Below are 26,536 nucleotides of genomic sequence, written 5' to 3' on the forward strand. Positions count from 1 at the left end.
CAAGCGGGGGCTGGCGATCCATAATCCTGCGGCTGAAGAGGTCCAGAAGAGGCTCCAAAGTCTTCATCCTATCCGGGAAGAAGAGACGATCCAGACCGGCAACCATCTTGATCCAAGCGGCATCTTCTATCTTCATCCGATGAGCAACGGCTCCATCGTGAAGACCTCCAGCGCGGACCAATCTTCTTCCGACGACATCCAACTGAAGAATGACAGTTCCTTTAAGGGACGTCATCCAAGATGGCATCCCTCGAATTCCGATTGGCTGATAGGATTCTATCAGCCAATCGGAATTATGGTAGGAAAATTCTGATTGGCTGATGGAATCAGCCAATCAGAATCAAGTTCAATCCGATTGGCCGATCTGATCAGCCAATCAGATTGAGCTCGCATTCTATTGGCTGATCGGAACTGCCAATAGAATGCGAGCTCAATCTGATTGGCTGATCGGATCAGCCAATCGGATTGAACTTGATTCTGATTGGCTGATTCCATCAGCCAATCAGAATTTTCCTACCTTAATTCCGATTGGCTGATAGAATCCTATCAGCCAATCGGAATTCGAGGGACGCCATCTTGGATGACGTCCCTTAAAGGAACTGTCATTCTTCAGTTGGACGTCGTTGGAAGAAGATTGATCCGCGCTGGAGGTCTTCACAATGGAGCCGTTCCTCATCGGATGAAGATAGAAGATGCCGCTTGGATCAAGATGGTTGCCGGTCTGGATCGCCTCTTCTTCCCGGATAGGATGAAGACTTTGGAGCCTCTTCTGGACCTCTTCAGCCGCAGGATTATGGATCTCCAGCCCCCGCTTGGGTTGGATGAAGATTTTTGAGCCAGGACCGATCAGTGATACCCGGTGAGGTGAAGATAAGGTAGGAAGATCTTCAGGGGCTTAGTGTTAGGTTTATTTAAGGGGGGTTTGGGTTAGATTAGGGGTATGTGGGTGGTGGGTTGTAATGTTGGGGGGGTATTGTATGTGTTTTTTTACAGGCAAAAGAGCTGAATTTCTTGGGGCATGCCCCGCAAAGGGCCCTGTTCAGGGCTGGTAAGGTTAAAGAGCTTTGAACTTTTTTAATTTAGAATAGGGTAGGGCATTTTTTTATTTTGGGGGGCTTTGTTATTTTATTAAGGGGCTTAGAGTAGGTGTAATTAGTTTAAAATTGTAATATTTTTCTAATGTTTGTAAATATTTTTTTATTTTTTGTAACTTAGTTCTTTTTTATTTTTTGTACTTTAGTTAGTTTATTTAATTGTAGTTATTTGTAGGTATTGTATTTAATTTATTTATTGATAGTGTAGTGTTAGGTTTAATTGTAGGTAATTGTAGGTATTTTATTTAATTTATTTATTGATAGTGTAGTGTTAGGTTTAATTGTAACTTAGGTTAGGATTTATTTTACAGGTAAATTTGTAATTATTTTAACTATTTTAGCTATTAAATAGTTCTTAACTATTTAATAGCTATTGTACCTAGTTAAAATAAATACAAAGTTACCTGTAAAATAAATATAAATCCTAAAATAGCTATAATAGAATTATAATTTATATTGTAGCTATATTAGGGTTTATTTTACAGGTAAGTATTTAGCTTTAAATAGGAATAATTTATTTAATAAGAGTTAATTTATTTTGTTAGATTTAAATTATATTTAATTTAGGGGGGTGTTAGTGTTAGGGTTAGACTTAGCTTTAGGGGTTAATAGATTTATTACAGTAGCGGCGAGATTAGGTCGGCAGATTAGGGGTTAATAATTGAAGTTAGGTGTCAGCGATGTTAGGGAGGGCAGATTAGTGGTTAATACTATTTATTATAGGGTTATTGAGGCGGGAGTGAGGCGGATTAGGGGTTAATAACTTTATTATAGTAGAGGTGCGGTCCGCTCGGCAGATTAGGGGTTAATAAGTGTAGGCAGGTGGAGGCGACGTTGAGGGGGGCAGATTAGGGGTTAATAAATATAATATAGGGGTCGGTGGTGTTAGGGGCAGCAGATTAGGGGTACATAGCTATAATGTAGGTGGCGGTGGTGTACGGAGCGGCAGATTAGGGGTTAATAATAATATGCAGGGGTCAGCGATAGCGGGGGTGACAGATTAGGGGTTAATAAATATAATATAGGCCGTGTTAGGGGCAGCAGATTAGGGGTACATAGGGATAACGTAGTTGGCAGCAGTGTACGGAGCGGAAGATTAGGGGTTAAAAAATTTAAATATAGTGGCGGTGATGTGGGGGGACCTCGGTTTAGGGGTACATAGGTAGTTTATGGGTGTTAGTGTACTTTAGAGCACAGTAGTTAAGAGCTTTATAAACCGGCGTTAGCCCAGAAAGCTCTTAACTACTGACTTTTTTCTGCGGCTGGAGTTTTGTCGTTAGATTTCTAACGCTCACTTCAGCCACGACTCTAAATACCGGCATTAGAAAGATCCCATTGAAAAGATAGGATACGCAAATGACGTAAGGGGATCTGCGGTATGGAAAAGTCGCGGCTGGAAAGTGAGCGTTAGACCCTTTCCTGACTGACTCCAAATACCGGCGGTAGCCTAAAACCAGCGTTAGGAGCCTCTAACGCTGGTTTTGACGGCTACCGCCCAACTCTAAATCTAGGCCTTTGATAAATGTAAACAAGCAAAAATTAAAAACGGTACTGTGCCTTTAAGAGAAACAAATTTTGTCAGAAATTGAAAAACAGTGATGAAAAGCAGTAAATCTTACGAAATTTTTACAGTGTGCATAATAGACTAACAGAGCATTGCACCCACTTGCAAATGGATGATTAACCCCTTAGTTTCAAAACCGAATCAAAAAAACGATATAAACGTTTTTCAACAGTCACAACAAACTGCCACAGCTCTGCTGTGGCCCTACCTGCCCATATAACAACTTTGAAAGGCAAAAAAACCCTTTAGAGAGGTCCTAAGTGTTCAGGGGACTCCTTCAGAGAAACTGGATGTCTCAAGCTGCAAAATCTAATGCGCATTTAAGCGCGAAAATAGGCCCCTCCCAACCTGTATTCACAGTGAGAGGGCCTAACAAAACTATCGCTAGGCAAAATCTAGCCAACCATGTGGAAAAAACTGGGCCCCAATAAAGTTTTATCACCAATATGTATAAAAAAAACGTTTAAACACTTCCAGCAAACGTTTTATTTTTCAGCAATGTGAGAAAGTAATAAGAATATTACCTTTTACAGCAAGCATGATACTAGTCGTTATTAAATCACTGTAATCAGGCTTACCTTAAATAAATCCGGTATTAACAGCATTTTCTAGCATATTCATTTCTCTAGAAAAATTTAAACCGCACATACCTCATAGCAGGAGACCCTGCACGCCATTCCCCCAGCTGAAGTTACCTCTCTCTTCAGTTATGTGTGAGAACAGCAATGGATCTTAGTTACAACCTGCTAAGATCATCAAAGACCACAGGCAGACTCTTCTTCTACTTTCTGCCTGAGGCTAAAATAGTACAACTACGGTACCATTTGAAAATAACAAACTTTTGATTGAAGATAAACTAAATAAAAACACCACATCTCTCTAGCTACTTCCTTTCTTGTCGAGAGCTGGGAGTGGCAGTTAGAGGAGGAGCTATATAGACAGATCTGCTGTGGGTGATCCTCTTGCAGCTTCCTGTTGGGAAGGAGAATATCCCACAAGTAATGGATGATCCGTGGACTGGATACACCTTACAAGAGAAAATGAATTCAAAGCACATGCAGTATAAATCTTAAATAAAAAAGCAACATTGCTTAGTAATATAATCACAGAGATATGGATGACATAACAATACACATAGATAAACAAGCATACTAAACTATGTAACATAGGTATGCTAAGTAAGTGAAAAAAGAAGAATGGCATGTACAGGTGAACTATATTTAAAGCTATTATAATAACGTTGATGGCAGGATACTACTCAGAGGAATGGAAAAATAATATGCTCATGAAAAAGTCTGGTATACAGTAACAAAAAAACAAAAACAAAAAGAGGGGGTGAGTGTATATGCATTAAACACATTGGCATCAGCCATCAATAAAGTAACTGATGTCAAATTCTCTATTCAAACCTGAGGGTGTTTTGGTTTTTAATTTGAGAATCCAAAACAATTCTCTTTTATTTAAAATGTTATGTTTGTTTCCCCCTCTGGTAGGTACCTGAACCAGATCTATTGCTTGAACAAATATGTCAGCTTTGTTTGTGAAGTGAATACCATTGAAGTGCCTGGCAACAGCAGTCTCTTTAACATAATTTTTTACATCCCTAACATGTTCTCCTACTCTTTTTCTGAGTTCCCTAGATGTTTGACATGTGTATTGATGTTTGCATAAATTGCACGTTAATAAATATACTACCCATTGGCTACCACAGTTAGCATACAAATTAATGTCAAATGTTTGATTGGTGACACTAGAGGTAAATGTATTGCCTTTTAAAATTAGGGTACAAGTGTTGCAGTTTTTGCTGCAACACTTGAAATTCCCTTTATGTGTTAACTACCTGGACTCTTTTTAACCATAATCGGTGAAAGTGACTGAGCCAAAGTTCTGGGTTTTTTTGGAGACAAATTTATACTTGCCAACACAATGTTTAAGTATTTCATCTCCTGATAGGAGGTGCATGTGTTTCTTGAGAATTTTAACAATATAATTAAATTGTGTAGTATATTCTGTGGTGAACACTACAGAGTCTGAAAAGCTGTTGGAATTTGACTTTTTAAGGAATTTTTTCTTATAATCAATTTTCAAAGTTTTGACCTGTTGGCAACATTGAACTAAAGTCTCCCTTCTATATACTCTTTGTACCAAGCAATTTTCAAGCTCTATGGCTTGTTGGTCATAAATTCTATCTGATTTGGTATTACGTCTGAGTCTGATGAATTGGCCTTTCGGAATAGCTGAGATTAGATGTTTAGGATGCTGTGATGGGAGCATGGCTAGATGCAATTTTACAACCCATTGCACAGAGGCAGTTGAGCTATCTGGAGGACAGCTCCCATCTCCTTGAAAGTCTAGAACACACCCAATGGCAGCCAGACTTTACTTGGATAGTGGTAGACATCTCTTCCCTTTATACATGTATCCCTCATTCCCTAGGAGTTCAAATTATTGAACATTTTCTAACCAAGGAATTAAATTTGGATGATACTACCACATGTTTCATTGGCGACATTCTGAGGTACCTGTTATCACACAATTGTTTTTTATTTAATCAAGAGTTTTTCAAGAAAATTTGTGGTACGGCGATGGGGGCAAAATTTGCCCCATCGTTTGCCAATGTATAAGTTGCCTGGTGGGAACTTAATTATATCTATAGCTTGCAGAATCCATGGCATGAGGACATCATCATGTTTGTAAGATATATTGATGACCTGTTGTTTATTGTTAAAAAAACACTCAATGACTCCTCGTTCCACGAATTTATGCAGTATGTAAACCATAACAACATGGGACTTAAATTCACTGGAACGCACAGCAAAACAGAGGTAAATTTCCTAGATTTGACCTTATATATTGAAGATGGTCAAATAAACACAAAAACTTTTAGAAAACCCACTGCAGGGAACACAATCTTAAATGCCACATCACAGCATCCTAAACATCTAATCTCAGCTATTCCGAAAGGCCAATTCATCAGACTCAGACGTAATACCAAATCAGATAGAATTTATGACAAACAAGCCATAGAGCTTGAAAATCGCTTGGTACAAAAAGTATCTAGAAGGGAGACTTTAGTTCAATGTTGCCAACAGGTCAAAACTTCGAAAATTGATTATAATAAAAAATTCCATAAAAAGTCAAATTCCAACAGCTTTTCAGACTCTGTAGGGTTCACCACAGAATATACTACACAATTTAATTCTATTGTTAAAATTCTCAAAAAACACATGTACCTCCTATCAGGAGATGAAATACTTAAACATTGTGTTGGCAAGTGTAAATTTGTCTCCAAAAAACCCAGAACTTAGACTCAGTCACTTTCACTGAGTATGGTTAAAAAGAATATACCTGAGCCAGAGTCCAGGTGATTAACACATAAAGGGAATTTCAAGTGTGGCAGCAAAAACTGCAACACTTGTACCCTAATTTTAAAAGGCAATACGTTTACCTCTAGTGTCACCAATCAAACATTTGACATTAATTTTTATGCTAACTGTGGTAGCCAATGGGTAGTATATTTATTAAGGTGCAATTTATGCAAAAATCAATAAACAGGTCAAACATCTAGGGAAATAGGAAAAAAGGATGCAAGTTCCCCAAGCACTCACAAATAAAATAGTAGTAGCTTTATTAAAGTCCAGTAAAACTGAGCATACAAGCTCACGATAAACAGTGCAACATCCAGGTAAAACAAAATGAGCATGGCACCAGTGGCTTACATGTTTCGGCGTAGAGCCGTAATCATAGCCTATGGTGCAACGCACATGTGTGCTATTAAAAAACATAATTTATGTAAGAACTTACCTGATAAATTAATTTCTTTCATATTAGCAAGAGTCCATGAGCTAGTGACGTATGGGTTATACATTCCTACCAGGAGAGGCAAAGTTTCCCAAACCTCAAAATGCCTACAAATACACCCCTCACCACACCCACAAATCAGTTTAACGAATAGCCAAGAAGTGGGGTGATAAGAAAAAAGTGCGAAAGCATAAAAAATAAGGAATTGGAATAATTGTGCTTTATACAAAAAAAATCATAACCACCACAAAAAGGGTGGGCCTCATGGACTCTTGCTAATATGAAAGAAATGAATTTATCAGGTAAGTTCTTACATAAATTATGTTTTCTTTTATGTAATTAGCAAGAGTCCATGAGCTAGTGACGTATGGGATAATGACTACCCAAGATGTGGATCTTTCCACGCAAGAGTCACTAGAGAGGGAGGGATAAAATAAAGACAGCCAATTCCGCTGAAAAATAATCCACACCCAAAATAAAGTTTAAATTTTATAATGAAAAAAACAGAAAACATAAGCAGAAGATTCAAACTGAAACAGCTGCCTGAAGTACTTTTCTACCAAAAACAGCTTCAGAAGAAGAAAACACATCAAAATGGTAGAATTTAGTAAAAGTATGCAAAGAAGACCAAGTTGCTGCTTTGCAAAACTGATCAACCGAAGCTTCATTCCTAAACGCCCAGGAAGTAGAAACTGACCTAGTAGAATGAGCTGTAATCCTTTGAGGCGGAGTTTTACCCGACTCGACATAAGCATGATGAATTAAAGATTTCAACCAAGATGCCAAAGAAATGGCAGAGGCCTTCTGACCTTTCCTAGAACCGGAAAAGATAACAAATAGACTAGAAGTCTTTCGGAAATTCTTAGTAGCTTCAACATAATATTTCAAAGCTCTAACTACATCCAAAGAATGCAATGATTTCTCCTTAGAATTCTTAGGATTAGGACATAATGAAGGAACCACAATTTCTCTACTAATGTTGTTGGAATTCACAACCTTAGGTAAAAATTCAAAAGAAGTTCGCAACACCGCCTTATCCTGATGAAAAATCAGAAAAGGAGACTCACAAGAAAGAGCAGATAATTCAGAAACTCTTCTGGCAGAAAGTAATTTAATGTCCAATGAATGCATAGGTTCAAACGGAGGAGCTTGAAGAGCCCCCAGAACCAAATTCAAACTCCAAGGAGGAGAAATTGACTTAATGACAGGTTTTATACGAACCAAAGCTTGTACAAAACAATGAATATCAGGAAGATTAGCAATCTTTCTGTGAAAAAGAACAGAAAGAGCAGAGATTTGTCCTTTCAAGGAACTTGCAGGCAAACCTTTCTCCAAACCATCCTGAAGAAATTGTAAAATTCTCGGAATGCTAAAAGAATGCCAGGAAAAATGATGAGAAAGACACCAAGAAATATAAGTCTTCCAGACTCTATAATATATCTCCCTAGATACAGATTTACGAGTCTGTAACATAGTATTAATCACAGAGTCAGAGAAACCTCTTTGACTAAGAATCAAGCGTTCAATCTCCATACCTTTAAATTTAAGGATTTGAGATCCTGATGGAAAAAAGGACCTTGCGACAGAAGGTCTGGTCTTAACGGAAGAGTCCACGGTTGGCAAGAGGCCATCCGGACAAGATCCGCATACCAAAACCTGTGAGGCCATGCTGGAGCTACTAGCAGAACAAACGAGCATTCCTTCAGAATCTTGGAGATCACTCTTGGAAGAAGAACTAGAGGCGGAAAGATATAAGCAGGATGATACTTCCAAGGAAGTGACAATGCATCCACTGCTTCCGCTTGAGAATCCCTGGATCTGGACAGATACCTGGGAAGTTTCTTGTTTAGATGAGAGGCCATCAGATCTATTTCTGGAAGTCCCCACATTTGGACAATCTGAAGAAATACCTCTGGGTGAAGAGACCATTCGCCCGGATGCAACGTTTGGCGACTGAGATAATACGCTTCCCAATTGTCTATACATGGGATATGAACCGCAGAAATTACACAGGAGCTGGATTCCGCCCAAACCAGAATTCGAGATACTTCTTTCATAGCCAGAGGGCTGTGAGTCCCTCCTTGATGATTGATGTATGCCACAGATGTGACATTGTCTGTCTGAAAACAAATGAACGATTCTCTCTTTAGAAGAGGCCAAGACTGAAGAGCTCTGAAAATTGCACGGAGTTCCAAAATATTGATCGGTAATCTCACCTCCTGAGATTCCCAAACCCCTTGTGCCGTCAGAGACCCCCACACAGCTCCCCAACCTGTAAGACTTGCATCTGTTGAGATTACAGTCCAGGTCGGAAGAACAAAAGAAGCCCCCTGAACTAAACGATGGTGATCTGTCCACCACGTCAGAGAGTGTCGTACAATCGGTTTTAAAGATATTAATTGAGATATCTTTGTGTAATCCCTGCACCACTGGTTCAGCATACAGAGCTGAAGAGGTCGCATGTGAAAACGAGCAAAGGGGATCGCGTTCGATGCAGCAGTCATAAGACCTAGAATTTCCATGCATAAGGCTACCGAAGGGAATGATTGTGACTGAAGGTTTCAACAAGCTGATATCAATTTTAGACGTCTCTTGTCTGTCAAAGATAGAGTCATGGACACTGAATCTATCTGGAAACCCAAAAAGGTTACCCTTGTCTGAGGAATCAATGAACTTTTTAGTAAATTGATCCTCCAACCATGATCTTGAAGAAACAACACAAGTCGATTCGTATGAGATTCTGCTAAATGTGAAGACTGAGCAAGTACCAAGATATCGTCCAAATAAGGAAATACCACAATACCCTGTTCTCTGATTACAGACAGAAGGGCACCGAGAACCTTTGTAAAAATTCTTGGAGCTGTTGCTAGGCCAAACGGCAGAGCCACAAACTGGTAATGCTTGTCTAGGAACGAGAATCTCAGAAACTGATAGTGATCTGGATGAATCGGAATATGCAGATATGCATCCTGTAAATCTATTGTAGACATATAATGCCCTTGCTGAACAAAAGGCAGGATAGTCCTTACAGTTACCATTTTGAATGTTGGTATCCTTACATAACGATTCAATATTTTTAGATCCAGAACTGGTCTGAAGGAATTCTCCTTCTTTGGTACAATGAAGAGATTTGAATAAAACCCCAGCCCCTGTTCCAGAACTGGAACTGGCATAATTACTCCAGCCAACTCTAGATCTGAAACACATTTCAGAAATGCTTGAGCCTTCGCTGGATTTACTGGGACACGGGAAAGAAAAAATCTCTTTGCAGGAGGCCTTATCTTGAAGCCAATTCTGTACCCTTCTGAAACAATATTCTGAATCCAAAGATTGTGAACGGAATTGATCCAAATTCCTTTGAAAAAACGTAATCTGCCCCCTACCAGCTGAGCTGGAATGAGGGCCGCACCTTCATGTGGACTTAGGAGCTGGCTTTGATTTTCTAAAAGGCTTGGATTTATTCCAGACTGGAGATGGTTTCCAAACTGATACCGCTCCTGAGGATGAAGGATCAGGCTTTTGTTCCTTGTTGTAATGAAAGGAACGAAAACGATTATTAGACCTAAATTTACCTTTAGATTTTTTATCCTGTGGTAAAAAAGTTCCTTTCCCTCCAGTAACAGTTGAGATAATAGAATCCAACTGAGAACCAAATAATTTATTACCCTGGAAAGAAAGGGAAAGCAGAGTAGACTTAGAAGACATATCAGCATTCCAAGTTTTAAGCCATAAAGCTCTTCTAGCTAAAATAGCTAGAGACATATACCTGACATCAACTCTAATGATATCAAAGATGGCATCACAAATAAAATTATTAGCATGTTGAAGAAGAATAATGCTATGAGAATTATGATCTGTTACTTGTTGCGCTAAAGCTTCCAACCAAAAAGTTGAAGCTGCAGCAACATTCGCCAAAGATATAGCAGGTCTAAGAAGATTACCTGAACACAAGTAAGCTTTTCTTAGAAAGGATTCAATTTTCCTATCTAAAGGATCCTTAAAGGAAGTACCATCTGCCGTAGGAATGGTAGTACGCTTAGCAAGAGTAGAGACAGCCCCATCAACCTTAGGGATTTTGTCCCAAAATTCTAATCTGTCAGATGGCACAGGATATAATTGCTTAAAACGTTTAGAAGAAGTAAATGAATTACCCAAATTATTCCATTCCCTGGAAATTACTTCAGAAATAGCACCAGGAACAGGAAAAACTTCTGGAATAACTACAGGAGATTTAAAAACCTTATCTAAACGTTTAGATTTAGTATCAAGAGGACCAGAATCCTCAATTTCTAATGCAATTAGGACTTCTTTAAGTAAAGAACGAATAAATTCCATTTTAAATAAATATGAAGATTTATCAGCATCAACCTCTGAGACAGAATCCTCTGAACCAGAAGAGCCATTATCAGAATCAGAATGATGATGTTCATTTAAAAATTCATCTGAAAAATGAGAAGTTTTAAAAGACTTTTTACGTTTACTAGAAGGAGGAATAACAGACATAGCCTTCTTAATGGATTTAGAAACAAAATCTCTTATGTTATCAGGAACACTCTGAGTATTAGATGTTGATGGAACAGCAACAGGTAATGTAACTTTACTAAAGGAAATATTATCTGCATTAACAAGTTTGTCATGACATTCAATACAAACAACAGCTGGAGGAACAGCTACCAAAAGTTTACAGCAGATACACTTAGCTTTGGTAGCTCCAGCACCAGGCAGCGATTTTCCAGAAGTATCTTCTGACTCAGCTTCAACATGGGACATCTTGCGATATGTAATAGAAAAAACAACATATAAAGCAAAATTGATCAAATTCCTTAAATGACAGTTTCAGGAATGGGAAAAAAATGCCAGTGAACAAGCTTCTAGCAACCAGAAGCAATAAAAAATGAGACTTAAATAATGTGGAGACAAAAGTGACGCCCATATTTTTTTAGCGCCAAATAAGACGCCCACATTATTTGCCGCCTAAATGCTTTTGGCGCCAAAAATGACGCCACATCCGGAACGCCGACATTTTTGGTGCAAAAGAACGTCAAAAAATGACGCAACTTCTGGCGACACGTATGACGCCGGAAACTGAAAAAAAATTTGAGCCAAAAAAGTCAGCGCCAAGAATGACGCAATAAAATGAAGCATTTTCAGCCCCCGCGAGCCTAACAGCCCACAGGGAAAAGTCAAATTTTAAGGTAAGAAAAAAATTGATTTATTCAAATGCATTATCCCAAATATGAAACTGACTGTCTGAAAATAAGGAATGTTGAACATCCTGAGTCAAGGCAAATAAATGTTTGAATACATATATTTAGAACTTTATAAAAAAGTGCCCAACCATAGCTTAGAGTGTCACAGAAAATAAGACTTACTTACCCCAGGACACTCATCTACATGTTGTAGAAAGCCAAAACAGTACTGAAACGAAAATCAGCAGAGGTAATGGTATATATATAAGAGTATATCGTCGATCTGAAAAGGGAGGTAAGAGATGAATCTCTACGACCGATAACAGAGAACCTATGAAATAGACCCCGTAGAAGGAGATCATTGAATTCAAATAGGCAATACTCTCCTCACATCCCTCTGACATTCACTGCACGCTGAGAGGAAAACCGGGCTCCAACCTGCTGCGGAGCGCATATCAACGTAGAATCTAGCACAAACTTACTTCACCACCTCCATAGGAGGCAAAGTTTGTAAAACTGATTTGTGGGTGTGGTGAGGGGTGTATTTGTAGGCATTTTGAGGTTTGGGAAACTTTGCCCCTCCTGGTAGGAATGTATATCCCATACGTCACTAGCTCATGGACTCTTGCTAATTACATGAAAGAAAGGGTAATAAAGAATCTTATAGGCTGCAATGCCTAATGACAAGTTAACAAACATGCCCATAATGAAACAATAGTTACAGAGAATTAACCCCCAAGTATACTTAATAGCTATTGAGTATATGTTGCTTAAACAAAATAACAGAGCATAAGGAACAATTAAATCAACAATAGTACTGTGAAATAACAGAGTTATACTGTATATGATATATTATAGAATATAGAAAAATCTGGAAATATACTCTAGCATAAACATTCATAATCTAAAAGGCATCTGAATCACTGAATAATAAGCCATAAAGCTCTTCTAGCTAAAATAGCTAGAGACATATACCTGACATCAACTCTAATGATATCAAAGATGGCATCACAAATAAAATTATTAGCATGTTGAAGAAGAATAATGCTATGAGAATTATGATCTGTTACTTGTTGCGCTAAAGCTTCCAACCAAAAAGTTGAAGCTGCAGCAACATTCGCCAAAGATATAGCAGGTCTAAGAAGATTACCTGAACACAAGTAAGCTTTTCTTAGAAAGGATTCAATTTTCCTATCTAAAGGATCCTTAAAGGAAGTACCATCTGCCGTAGGAATGGTAGTACGCTTAGCAAGAGTAGAGACAGCCCCATCAACCTTAGGGATTTTGTCCCAAAATTCTAATCTGTCAGATGGCACAGGATATAATTGCTTAAAACGTTTAGAAGAAGTAAATGAATTACCCAAATTATTCCATTCCCTGGAAATTACTTCAGAAATAGCACCAGGAACAGGAAAAACTTCTGGAATAACTACAGGAGATTTAAAAACCTTATCTAAACGTTTAGATTTAGTATCAAGAGGACCAGAATCCTCAATTTCTAATGCAATTAGGACTTCTTTAAGTAAAGAACGAATAAATTCCATTTTAAATAAATATGAAGATTTATCAGCATCAACCTCTGAGACAGAATCCTCTGAACCAGAAGAGCCATTATCAGAATCAGAATGATGATGTTCATTTAAAAATTCATCTGAAAAATGAGAAGTTTTAAAAGACTTTTTACGTTTACTAGAAGGAGGAATAACAGACATAGCCTTCTTAATGGATTTAGAAACAAAATCTCTTATGTTATCAGGAACACTCTGAGTATTAGATGTTGATGGAACAGCAACAGGTAATGTAACTTTACTAAAGGAAATATTATCTGCATTAACAAGTTTGTCATGACATTCAATACAAACAACAGCTGGAGGAACAGCTACCAAAAGTTTACAGCAGATACACTTAGCTTTGGTAGCTCCAGCACCAGGCAGCGATTTTCCAGAAGTATCTTCTGACTCAGCTTCAACATGGGACATCTTGCAATATGTAATAGAAAAAACAACATATAAAGCAAAATTGATCAAATTCCTTAAATGACAGTTTCAGGAATGGGAAAAAAATGCCAGTGAACAAGCTTCTAGCAACCAGAAGCAATAAAAAATGAGACTTAAATAATGTGGAGACAAAAGTGACGCCCATATTTTTTTAGCGCCAAATAAGACGCCCACATTATTTGCCGCCTAAATGCTTTTGGCGCCAAAAATGACGCCACATCCGGAACGCCGACATTTTTGGTGCAAAAGAACGTCAAAAAATGACGCAACTTCTGGCGACACGTATGACGCCGGAAACTGAAAAAAAATTTGAGCCAAAAAAGTCAGCGCCAAGAATGACGCAATAAAATGAAGCATTTTCAGCCCCCGCGAGCCTAACAGCCCACAGGGAAAAGTCAAATTTTAAGGTAAGAAAAAAATTGATTTATTCAAATGCATTATCCCAAATATGAAACTGACTGTCTGAAAATAAGGAATGTTGAACATCCTGAGTCAAGGCAAATAAATGTTTGAATACATATATTTAGAACTTTATAAAAAAGTGCCCAACCATAGCTTAGAGTGTCACAGAAAATAAGACTTACTTACCCCAGGACACTCATCTACATGTTGTAGAAAGCCAAAACAGTACTGAAACGAAAATCAGCAGAGGTAATGGTATATATATAAGAGTATATCGTCGATCTGAAAAGGGAGGTAAGAGATGAATCTCTACGACCGATAACAGAGAACCTATGAAATAGACCCCGTAGAAGGAGATCATTGAATTCAAATAGGCAATACTCTCCTCACATCCCTCTGACATTCACTGCACGCTGAGAGGAAAACCGGGCTCCAACCTGCTGCGGAGCGCATATCAACGTAGAATCTAGCACAAACTTACTTCACCACCTCCATAGGAGGCAAAGTTTGTAAAACTGATTTGTGGGTGTGGTGAGGGGTGTATTTGTAGGCATTTTGAGGTTTGGGAAACTTTGCCCCTCCTGGTAGGAATGTATATCCCATACGTCACTAGCTCATGGACTCTTGCTAATTACATGAAAGAAAGGGTAATAAAGAATCTTATAGGCTGCAATGCCTAATGACAAGTTAACAAACATGCCCATAATGAAACAATAGTTACAGAGAATTAACCCCCAAGTATACTTAATAGCTATTGAGTATATGTTGCTTAAACAAAATAACAGAGCATAAGGAACAATTAAATCAACAATAGTACTGTGAAATAACAGAGTTATACTGTATATGATATATTATAGAATATAGAAAAATCTGGAAATATACTCTAGCATAAACATTCATAATCTAAAAGGCATCTGAATCACTGAATAATATAATTTATATGATATATAAACATAAGAGTTAAGGGGTCATAAATAGACCACAGATATAAAATATTCACATATAGTATAAATGTAGATATGAATGTAAATAGAATATAAATAAAACTGTGGCCCTTATGTGTAGTGACAAGTGTACAGCTTATGATGGAGATATCCTAGAAGTACATAAGATAACTGTACAAATTAAGCTGAGCCCATAAAGATAAAATGCTAAGTAACAGCTTACACCACAATGACAGAACTGTAACTTTGATAATCCATAATAGGGATCAAAAATTGTGAAGCCTAATAGAGATATGTGGGAATTAAAAAATATATATATACTGTACTGTAAAGTACTTATTCCCAGTAGTTTATGAGATAAAATCTCGAATTGAGGCCCAAGGGAAGTCTAGTTCTGAGTTGAAAAATCCAGTATACTTCACGTTTAGCCAAGGTCTGCTCAATATTCCCACCCCTTTATGGTACCTTAGCTTTTTCAATGGCAATCTATTTGAAAGAATTAAGGCAACAATTGTGTTTAGTTGCAAAATGTTGCACCAACGGGGTGGTGGCAGTACCTCTGGTAATCGTGGAAATGTGCTCCCTAATACGTGAATTGATGTCCCTGGAAGTGAGCCCAACATATTGGAGTTTACAAATGGTACATGAGACTAAGTAGATGACATTGGTACTGGTGCAGTTTAGACAGGACTGAATAGGGTAAACCTGACCAGTCACGGTAGACCTAAACTCTGTTGCTAAAAGGACATAATCACAGGGTTTACATTTCTTGTGTACGCATCTAAACATACCCAGGTGTCTGAGCCAGGAGCTAGATGGTTGAGAGCTCTATCTAAGTTGTGTGGGAGCTAATATAGAAGCAAGAGTGGCACACTTTTTGTATGAACATCTGATACCATTCTTGACCAAAGTAGAAAGTTTTTCATCAGCGGCCAGAAGAGGAAAGTGTCTCCTAATAATGTTACAAATATCTGGATATTGAGCACTATAATTTGTTACAAAATTTACGCCCATGAAATGTGTAGAAGTGTTTTTGTTCTTATCCTGTAGCATAGTCACTCGTGAGATACCATCTACTTGTTGTTTGGCTTGTTGGATATGTCTGTTTGTATATTTACGCTGTTTTAACCTATCCTCAAGCAACCTTGCTTCCTGTATATAATCCTCGTGTCTGCTGCAATTCCTCTTGATACGCATGAATTGGCCTTTCGCAACAGCATATGCAGTATTCTTAGGATGGCAGCTAGAGGCGTGTAGGAGAGTGTTGCCCGATATAGGCTTACAGTACATTCTTGTGGATATGGATCCATCATTATTGCCTATTAAGGTTAAATCAAGATAATCTATACTGATAGAGTGAGCCGTACAGGTGAAGCTCATATTCATGTCATTTTGATTTAACCAAGAGACAAAGTACTTGATCTCATCCGCATGTCCAGACCATATGCACAGCAGGTCGTCAATATATCTCTTATAGAAATATAGATGTGACCTATAGGGATTATTATCTCCAAAAATGTTCTCAGTTTCCCAACTGCCCAGATAGAGATTAGCATATGAGGGGGCAAATTTTGCCCCATGGCAGTGCCACATTTTTAGAGATAATAATTACCCTCGAAACAGCAGAAATTGTGAGTAAGAAGAAACTCCAATACTCGCACAATAAAGGACTGAAATCCAAAAAGTGTATTGCGAACACTGCTCCAAAAAGAATCTAACTGCCACAATACCTTTAGAATGGGGTATAGATGTATATAGAGATACAGCATCTATTGTGACCAACGTGTAATTCTGCCTCCAAGTGAAATTAGTCAAAATATTAATAATGTGCTTTGTGTCCCTAGTATACAATGGTAGTGAGAGAACCAGGGGTTGAAGAATGGTGTCAAGTCATAACATAGTAACATAGTAACATAGTAACATAGTAGATAAGGTTGAAAAAAGACTGAAGTCCATCGAGTTCAACCTATATAAATCTAAAACACTTACAAAAAGCTCCAGTTAAGCTTAAATTACCCCATTAAAATGTGACCCATTTAATACTAGCAATCATATCCATGAATTTTGTTTATATACAGAAATTTATCCAGACTATTTTTAAATGTATCTATGGTATTGGCATTCACTACCTCCTTTGGTAATGAGTTCCACAATTTTATTGCTCTTACAGTGAAAAAACGTTTCCGTTGCAGGAGATTAAATCTCCTTTCCTCCAACCTTAAATTATGACCTCTTGTCAGAAACGATAGTCTTTCAAGTAAAGAGTCAACCCCACTGACAATGGGACGTCCCTTCACATCCATGAGGGACTTGTGGACCTTTGGAAAAAGGTGGAACATGGGGATCTTCGGATATTGTACATTTAAAAAAGAAGCTTTTTGTTCATCTAGAAACCCATGTTCAACACCGTCATCCAAAATATCCATTAACTGTCTCTTAAAAATAGAAGTAGGATTAGAGGATAGCATGGTATAGTAATGTGGATTTTGAAGTTGGCGTAGGGCCTCTGCCACATAGTCCGATCGATTCATAACGACAACTGTACCGCCTTTATCTGCCGGGCGTATTACAATGTTAGAATTATGCTGTAAAAGACTCATAGCCACTCTTACTCTTTTAGGTAGATTATGTGCATATGGAGTACAGTTGTCATTAAGAATCTGTAAATCTTTCTCAATTTTAGCATGAAATGTCTCAATAATGGGACCTCTGTTGTGCATGGGGTAAAAAGTAGATTTTTCTTTATATGTAACACCTGTGTTTATGTAACCTGGTTCATGGGTGGATTCAGAGTAGAGTTGTTGGAGACTAACTTCATCACAAATCTCAGAGAAAAATTGTGAAACTGCTGTGCTGGGAACTACAGGATTAACAGTAGGTGTTTCTGCAGAATGGAAATGTTTTTTCAGAGTGATATTTCTTATAAGACGATTAACGTCTATAATAGTTTGAAAAAGATCAAAACGGGCTGTAGGTACAAATCCCAAACCTAGTTTTAATACTTCATATTGGTCCTTACTTAGCTGTGAAGAGGATAGACTAATAACTGATTCTATTTGTATTTTGTCTGTATGCGATTCCCTCTCAATTGGTATCTCTCTTGATTCCCTGTGTTGGCTGATGGTGGGCCCCCTATGCCTTGGGCGACATGGCCCTGGGGAAAAACCTGATCAAGCATAGTTCGGTCACAGATATTGTTATGATGAGTTGTATAACTATCTGGTATATTATATGAAGTGTCAGTAGGTATATACTTAGATGCATATGTTGTAGTTTGTTTTTTCTCTTTAGGGATAGCTCCCAATAAGTATCCTTTAGCATTTGTTGTGCTTGTAGAAGGTGTTTTTAGTATGCTAATCTGCTGATTGGCCACAGTATTTGTGTGAGTACCTGTGTCATCTTCATTCGCTGATAAGTTCTCATCTGATGATCTATCTGATCTATCTGTATCACTATCAGAAAATGTGACTGACTTAGCTTGTCTGTGATGTCTGCGATAACCCATATTTTTCCCATTTTTCTTATTGGTCTTAGGTGTATTGCGTCTGTACTCCTGACATTGTTTTTTACTCCATATATATACAGAATCTTTTTGATAGTCAGATTTATCTCTAATGCATTTGAGATGTTTATTTTCCATAATGACCGATTTAACCTTAACAAGGGAAGCCTGCAAAATCTGGTCAAATTTGGAAAAGTCCTGGTCCTGACTGCGTTTGTTTAATTGTAGTTGCAATGTGTCTATTCTGCTTTAATCTGATTGAGGTGTTTAGTTCTAAATTGGATCAACAATAACATTAATTGTAAAGAACATTCAGACAAAATCTACATGACTATACCATGCTATCCTCTAATCCTACTTCTATTTTTAGGAGACAGTTAATGGATATTTTGGATGACGGTGTTGAACATGGGTTTCTAGATGAACAGACAGTTTCTTTTTTAAATGTACAATATCCGAAGATCCCCATGTTCCACCTTTTTCCAAAGATCCACAAGTCCCTCACGGATGTGAAGGGATGTCCCATTGTCAGTGGGGTTGACTCTTTACTTGAAAGACTATTGTTATGGCTTGACACCATTCTTCAACCCCTGGTTCTCTCACTACCATCGTATACTAGGGACACAAAGCACATTATTAATCTTTTGACTAATCTCACTTGGAGGCAGAATTACACCTGGGTTACAATAGATGCTGTATCTCTATATACATCTATACCCCATTCTAAAGGTATTGTTGCGTTTAGATTCTTTTTGGAGCAGTGTACACAATACAATTTGGGATTTCAGTCCTTTATTGTGCGAGTATTGGAGTTTCTTTCTACTCACAATTTCTGCTGTTTCAAGGGTAATTATTATCTCCAAAAATGTGGCACTGCCATGGGGGCAAAATTTGCCACCTCATATGCTAATCTCTATCTGGGCAGTTGGGAAACTGAGAACATTTTTGAAGATAATAATCCCTATAGGTCACATCTATATTTCTATAAGAGATATATTGATGACCTGCTGTGCATATGGTCTGGACATGCGGATGAGATCAAGTACTTTGTCTCTTGGTTAAATCAAAATGACATGAATCTGAGCTTCACCTGTACGGCTCACTCTATCAGTATAGATTATCTTGATTTAACCTTAATAGGCAATAATGATGGATCCATATCCACAAGAGTGTACCGTAAGCCTATATCGGGCAACACTCTCCTACACGCCTCTAGCTGTCATCCTAAGAATACTGCATATGCTGTGGTGAAAGACCAATTCATGCGTATCAAGAGGAATTGCAGCAGACACAATGATTATATACAGGAAGCAAGGTTGCTTGAGGATAGGTTAAAACAGCGTAAATATACAAACAGACATATCCAACAAGCCAAACAACAAGTAGATGGTATCTCACGAGTGACTATGCTACAGGATAAGAACAAAAACACTTCTACACATTTCATGGGCGAAACTTTTGTAAAAAAATATATTGCTCAATACCCAGATATTTGTAACATTATTAGGAGACACTTTCCTCTTCTGGCCGCTGATGAAAAACTTTCTACTTTGGTCAAGAATGGTATCAGATGTTCATACAAAAAGTGTGCCACTCTTGCTTCTATATTAGCTCCCACACAACTTAGATAGAGCTCTCAACCGTCTAGCTCCTGGCTCAGACACCTGGGTATGTTAAGATGCGGACACAAGAAATGTAAACCCTGTGATTATGCCCGTTTAGCAACAGAGTTTAGGTCTACCGTGACTGGTCAGGTGTACCCTATTCAGTCCTGTCTAAACTGCACCAGTACCAATGTAATCTACTTAGTCTCATGTACCATTTGTGAACTCCAATATGTTGGGCTCACTTCCAGGGATATCAATTCACGTATTAGGGAGCACATTTCCACGATTACCAGAGGTACTGCCACCACCCCGTTGGTGCAACATTTTGCAACTAAACACAATTGTTGCCTTAATTCTTTCAAATGGATTGCCATTGAAAAAGCTAAGGTACCAAAAAGGGGTGGGAATATTGAGCAGACCTTGGCTAAACGTGAAGTATACTGGATTTTTCAACTCAGAACTAAACTTCCCTTGGCCCTCAATTCGAGATTTGATCTCATAAACTACTGGGAATAAGTACTTTGCAGAACAGTATATATATATTTTTTAATTCCCACATATCTCTTTTAGGCTTCACAATTTTTGATCCCTATAATGGATTATCAAAGTTACATTTCTGTCATTGTGGTGTAAGCTGTTACTTAGCATTTTATCTTTATGGGCTCAGCTTAATTTGTACAGTTATCTTATGTACTTCTAGGATATCTCCATCATAAGCTGTACACTTGTCACTACACATAAGGGCCACAGTTTTAGTTATATTCTATTTACATTCATATCTACATTTATACTATATGTGAATATTTTATATCTGTGGTCTATTTATGACCCCTTAACCCTTATGTTTATATATCATATAAATTATATTATTCAGTGATTCAGATGCCTTTTAGATTATTAATGTTTATGCTAGAGTATATTTCCAGCTTTTTCTATATTCTATACTATATCATATACTGTATAACTCTGTTATTTCACAGTACTATTGTTTATTCAATTGTTCCTTATGCTCTGTTATTTTGTTTAAGCAACATATACTCACTAGCTATTTAGTATACTTGGGGGTTAATTCTCTGTAACTATTGTTTCATTATGGGCGTGTTTGTTAACTTGTCATTAGGCATTGCAGCCTATAAGATTCTTTATTACCCTTTTTAATGGCACACATGTGCGTTGCACCATAGGCTATGATTACGGCTCTACGCTGAAACATGTAAGCCACTGGTGCTACGCTCATTTTGTTTTACCTGGATGTTGCACTGTTTATCGTGAGCTTGTATGCTCAGTTTTACTGGACTTTAATAAAGCTACTACTATTTTATATGTGAGTGCTTGGGGAACTTGCATCCTTTTTTCCTATTTGCACTTTAACCAGCATTGCTATCCCCACTATCTCCTCAAAGCAGCAAGTACCGGGTGAAGATGCTGCAGGACACCCCCCCCCCCCCAAAGCACATCACGTTTGATGCATCATACAGGCATCCAATCAGCCGCAGGCCGGGAGTTTCGGATAGAGGCGGAGGAGAGGGAGAAGAGCAGAGGACGCTGCTATCGGATATGGTTCCGATCCTGTTGGATGAGATTCTCCTTTCTTCGGTGCGTAAGGTACACCTCTGATGGCTGGCACATACTGAGAAGCTTGTGGTGGGGTGAGTGTGTCCTGCCCTAGTCCCGTCTACCGGTGACGGTTTGTCTATCATTTGTATAGGGGTTCACCACATTTCACTTTGTTAAACATCTAGGGAACTCAGAAAAAGAGTAGGAGAACACATTAGGGATGTAAAAAATTATGTTAAAGATTCTGCTGTTGTTCACTTCACAAACAAAGCTATCTGTTCAAGCAATAGATCTGGTTCAGGTACCTACCAGAGGGGGCAACAAACATAAAATTTTAAATAAAAGAGAATTGTTTTGGATTCTCAAATTAAAAACCAAAACACCCTCAGGTTTGAATAGAGAATTTGAAATCATTACTTTATTGATGGCTGATGCCAGTTCTGCTATTCACAACACAAATGTGTTTAATGCATATAGACTCACCCCCTCTTTTTGTTTTTGTTTTTGTTACTGTATACCAGCCTTTTTCATGAGCATATTATTTTTCCATTCCTCTGAGTAGTATCCTGCCATCAACGTTATTATTATAGCTTTAAATATAGTTCACCTGTACTTGCCATTCTTCTTTTTTCACTTACTTAGCATACCTATGTTACATAGTTTAGTATGCTTGTTTATCTATGTGTATTGTTATGTCATCCACATCTCTGTGATTATATTGCTAAGCAATGTTGCTTTTTTATTTAAGATTTATACTGCATGTGCTTTTAACTAATTTTTCGTGTGAGCAACAAGGGGTTAACCAACTGTTGCCTTTTGCATAAATTGGCTGCCCCTTTCTTGTTCCTCCAGTCTATGATTAAGCTCCACTAGGGTGCGTGAAATGCGTAAGACAGTCCTTCCTGTGTATGCCCTTTGCCTGGGAACACTACAATTTTATATTGGAATTAATAAAACTTATATTTTTTACTTTACACTAACTGAGCAGAGCCTGCAATTTATGTCCTCATCTGGTTGTTTTCTGGCCTGATCCACGGTCTGCTAAGGCTCTCTGGGTATGTTTGGGTAGCAGTAATTGCTTTCTGTGAAGCCCTGCACTGTTTGGAGTCTCTGACCGTGTTCCGGAAAAAAAAACCTTGGATACATATATTTTATATGATTTACTTGATTTTAAGTACGGTATTCCTTGGGCTTTTCCACTGGTGTCACCCAGTTTTTTTCCTTTTAATTTTAAATATACTTTTTTACTAGTGCCTGAGAGGATTGCCTTATGCACAGAGGGATGTGAAGGACATTTTCCCTCTTTCTTCCCTCTCCCAATATACTATTTTTATATATGCAGTATATATACATTCTATGTCCTTGACAGACTATGCACAGAGCGACGAAGGATATTGTCTCTCTTCCTTCCCTCTCCCCATATATTACTTTTATATTATATATATATATATATATATATATATATATATATATATTTATATATATATATATATATATATATACATAAATATATATATATATATATATATGGAGTTGAGTTTCAGAGTTCAACGCACATAGAATGGAGAAAAACAAAAACAAAAACAAATTATGGTGCAGTATGTCAGTACTAGGCAATCAAAAACTAAAAGTGAGATTTAAATGTGCTCACCTTGTTTAACTTCAAACATTTGAGGTATGTTGGAAGCATGGAGGGGATGTAATCCCTATCTGTGGTAAAGATGGTATGCAGAAACTTTTAGCAGGTGGAAATCTTGATATCTCTGGAGTAGAAATATGTTGGTATTTCAGACAAACTTCTCCTCTCTGATGAAGTGAATGTAATTCACGAAACGCGTAAGGGCACGCCCACTTCTGACGTCACTTCCTGTCCAGGGAGACCAAGCTTCAAACACTTCAGCAACGGACCCTGTCACTGACAGGCTTAAGAATCCACATCCATCCAGATATGGTGAGTAGTGATGTCCCGAACTGTTCGCCCGCGAACGGTTCACAGCGAACATAGGTTGTTCGCGTTCGCGTTTGTGGGCGAACACATGGTGATGTTCGATCCGCCCCTATGTGTCATCATTGTGGAAACTTTGACCCTTTATGTCACAGCCGCCTGACACATTAGAGCCAATCAACATCAGACACTCCCTCACAGACACTCCCAGCTACTCGGAATCCGCCATTTTAGACTCATAACGACCTTGCTTTTTTAATGAGAGGACGTGTTATGTTTTTGCTCCTGACATTAATAGGAAAAACATAGCTAGGCTAGTGTATTTACAGTCCAGAAGGACTCCACTCATCTCTGCTGCAAGCACAGCACCCCAAAAAGCCCTTTTTAGGGCTATATTTCGTGCCGTGTTTTTTTTTTTTCTTTTTTTTTTATTAGCATTTGCCTGGCTTTCAGCATATGCTGTGTGTTTAAGGCTCACAGCATATGCTGTGACTACTGCCACCACTGATATCTCCCTAACAACATTAGTTTAAATTTAACTAACCCAAAAATATAATTATTTTTCTAGTGTAATTTTTTTTCATTTTCTATCAGGCCAGTGTCACACAGCATATACTCTGGTTCATTGCTCTGTGCCAGCCAGCAGCCAGCAGTGTTAATATCCGATTATAACATTATTTTTAATTTAAAAAAAAACACAATAAAATATTTTTCTAGTGTAATCTAATTACATTTACTATCATGCCTGTGTCTGTCAGGCTCACTCAGCATTAATATACCTCTTTTTTTTCAGTCTTTTGGTTAATTGGTCTGTGCCAGGCAGCCACCCAGCACTCATATCTATTTTTCTTTCACCTTAATTTTAATATAAAAAAAAAAGTTTAAATTTGTTTGCTAGTGTAATCAAATCTAATTTTCTATCCGGCCTGTGTGTTTTGCTGACATAGAGAGCCTACTGTGTTTACTTGCTGCCCTCCCTAGTCTATGAGCCACGACTCATATGTGTGTGCTTAACCTTTTTCTTAAAATTTCCAAAAAAAAGTCTTTAAATCATTATGCTAGTGAAATCTAATTGTATTTTCTATCAGGCCTGTGTCTAACTGTCTATCTGACTTACACAGCATACTGTTGTTATAATTGCTGCCCTACGTAGCAGCCAGCCAGTGTGACCACTCATAGAGTCATATGTGCATTGCACTTCTTAACATAATTTTAATATTAAAATCTAAAATTTTAAAATATTTTGCTAGTGTAATGTAACTTAATTTTCTATCAGTCCTGTGTTTTTGTCACTTACACAGCATAATGTGTTAAATTACTGACCTACCTACCATCCACGACTCATATCTGCCAGCCTGTCTGCCAGGCCGAAGTAGCCAATTAGTGGCACCAATCACAATTATTGTAACAGTAATAAAAAAAAAAAAAACATAATTTTTTGGACTGCAAATATTCAGTCTCCTAGGGCCATTGAATTTCATTTACCTCCTGCCTGCCACTGCCAGCCTTTTGTGCCAGGCCGTCTAGCCAACTATTTACACCAATCATAATTGTTGTCACAGTCAGACAGTATAGTTATTAATTTATATAAAAAAAAATTTTAGTGTTGATCTTAACCCTCAGTTTGCTTGTGCCTTTGAATTGCACTTTTCTACAGCCTTCCAAGCCTGTGTGCCAGGCCTACTTAAAAAATATTTACACCAATCATATTTGTTGTGACAGTATTCTAATAATTAAAAATTAAAATTTTTGGTAATAGTTGCTGTGATTTGAATCCTCAGTTTGCTGGTGCCATTGAATAGCACTTTCCTCCTGCCTTGCAGCCTGCTGTGAGCCAGACCTACCTAGCCAATTGTTGTCAGCAATCATATTTCTGTTAACAGTATTTCAAAAATTGTCAATCATCACTGTATAGACTGTCAGTAATCAGTCTCCTAGTTTCCTTGAATTGCATCTCCCTCCTGCCTGCCATCCTTTTGTGCCAGGCCGTCTTGCCAACTATTTACACCAATCCAAATTTTTTGTCACAGTATAGTTACTAATTACAATTAAAAAAATCTTTATTGTTGATGATCTTAACCCTCAGTTTGCTCGTGCCTTTGAATTGCACTTTTCTACAGCCTTCCAAGCCTGTGTGCCAGGCCTACTTAAAAAATATTTACACCAATCATATTTGTTGTGACAGTATTCTAATAATTAAAAATTAACATTTTTGGTAATAGTTGCTGTGATTTGAATCGTCAGTTTGCTGGTGCCATTGAATAGCACTTTCCTCCTGCCTTGCAGCCTGCTGTGAGCCAGGCCCACCTAGCCAATTGTTGTCAGCAATCATATTTCTGTTAACAGTATTGCAAAAATTGTCAATCATCACTGTTTAGACTGTCAGTAATCAGTCTCCTAGTTTCCTTGAATTGCATCTCCCTCCTGCCTGCCATCCTTTTGTGCCAGGCCGTCTTGCAAACTATTTACACCATTTCAAATTTTTTGTCACAGTATAGTTACTAATTAAAATTAAAAAAATCTTTATTGTTGATGATCTTAATCCTCAGTTTGCTCGTGCTTTTGAATTTCACTTTTCTACAGCCTTCCAAGCCTGTGTGCCAGGCCTACTTAAAAAATATTTACACCAATCATATTTGTTGTGACAGTATTCTAATAATTAAACATTAAAATTTTTGGTAATAGTTGCTGTGATTTGAATCCTCAGTTTGCTGGTGCCATTAAATAGCACTTTCCTCCTGCCTTGCAGCCTGCTGTGAGCCAGGCCCACCTAGCCAATTGTTGTCAGCAATCATATTTCTGTTAACAGTATTGCAAAAATTGTCAATCATCACTGTTTAGACTGTCAGTAATCAGTCTCCTAGTTTCCTTGAATTGCATCTCCCTCCTGCCTGCCATCCTTTTGTGCCAGGCCGTCTTGCCAACTATTTACAC

Source organism: Bombina bombina, chromosome 4, assembly GCF_027579735.1.
Source record: "Bombina bombina isolate aBomBom1 chromosome 4, aBomBom1.pri, whole genome shotgun sequence".
Lineage (NCBI taxonomy): Eukaryota > Metazoa > Chordata > Amphibia > Anura > Bombinatoridae > Bombina > Bombina bombina.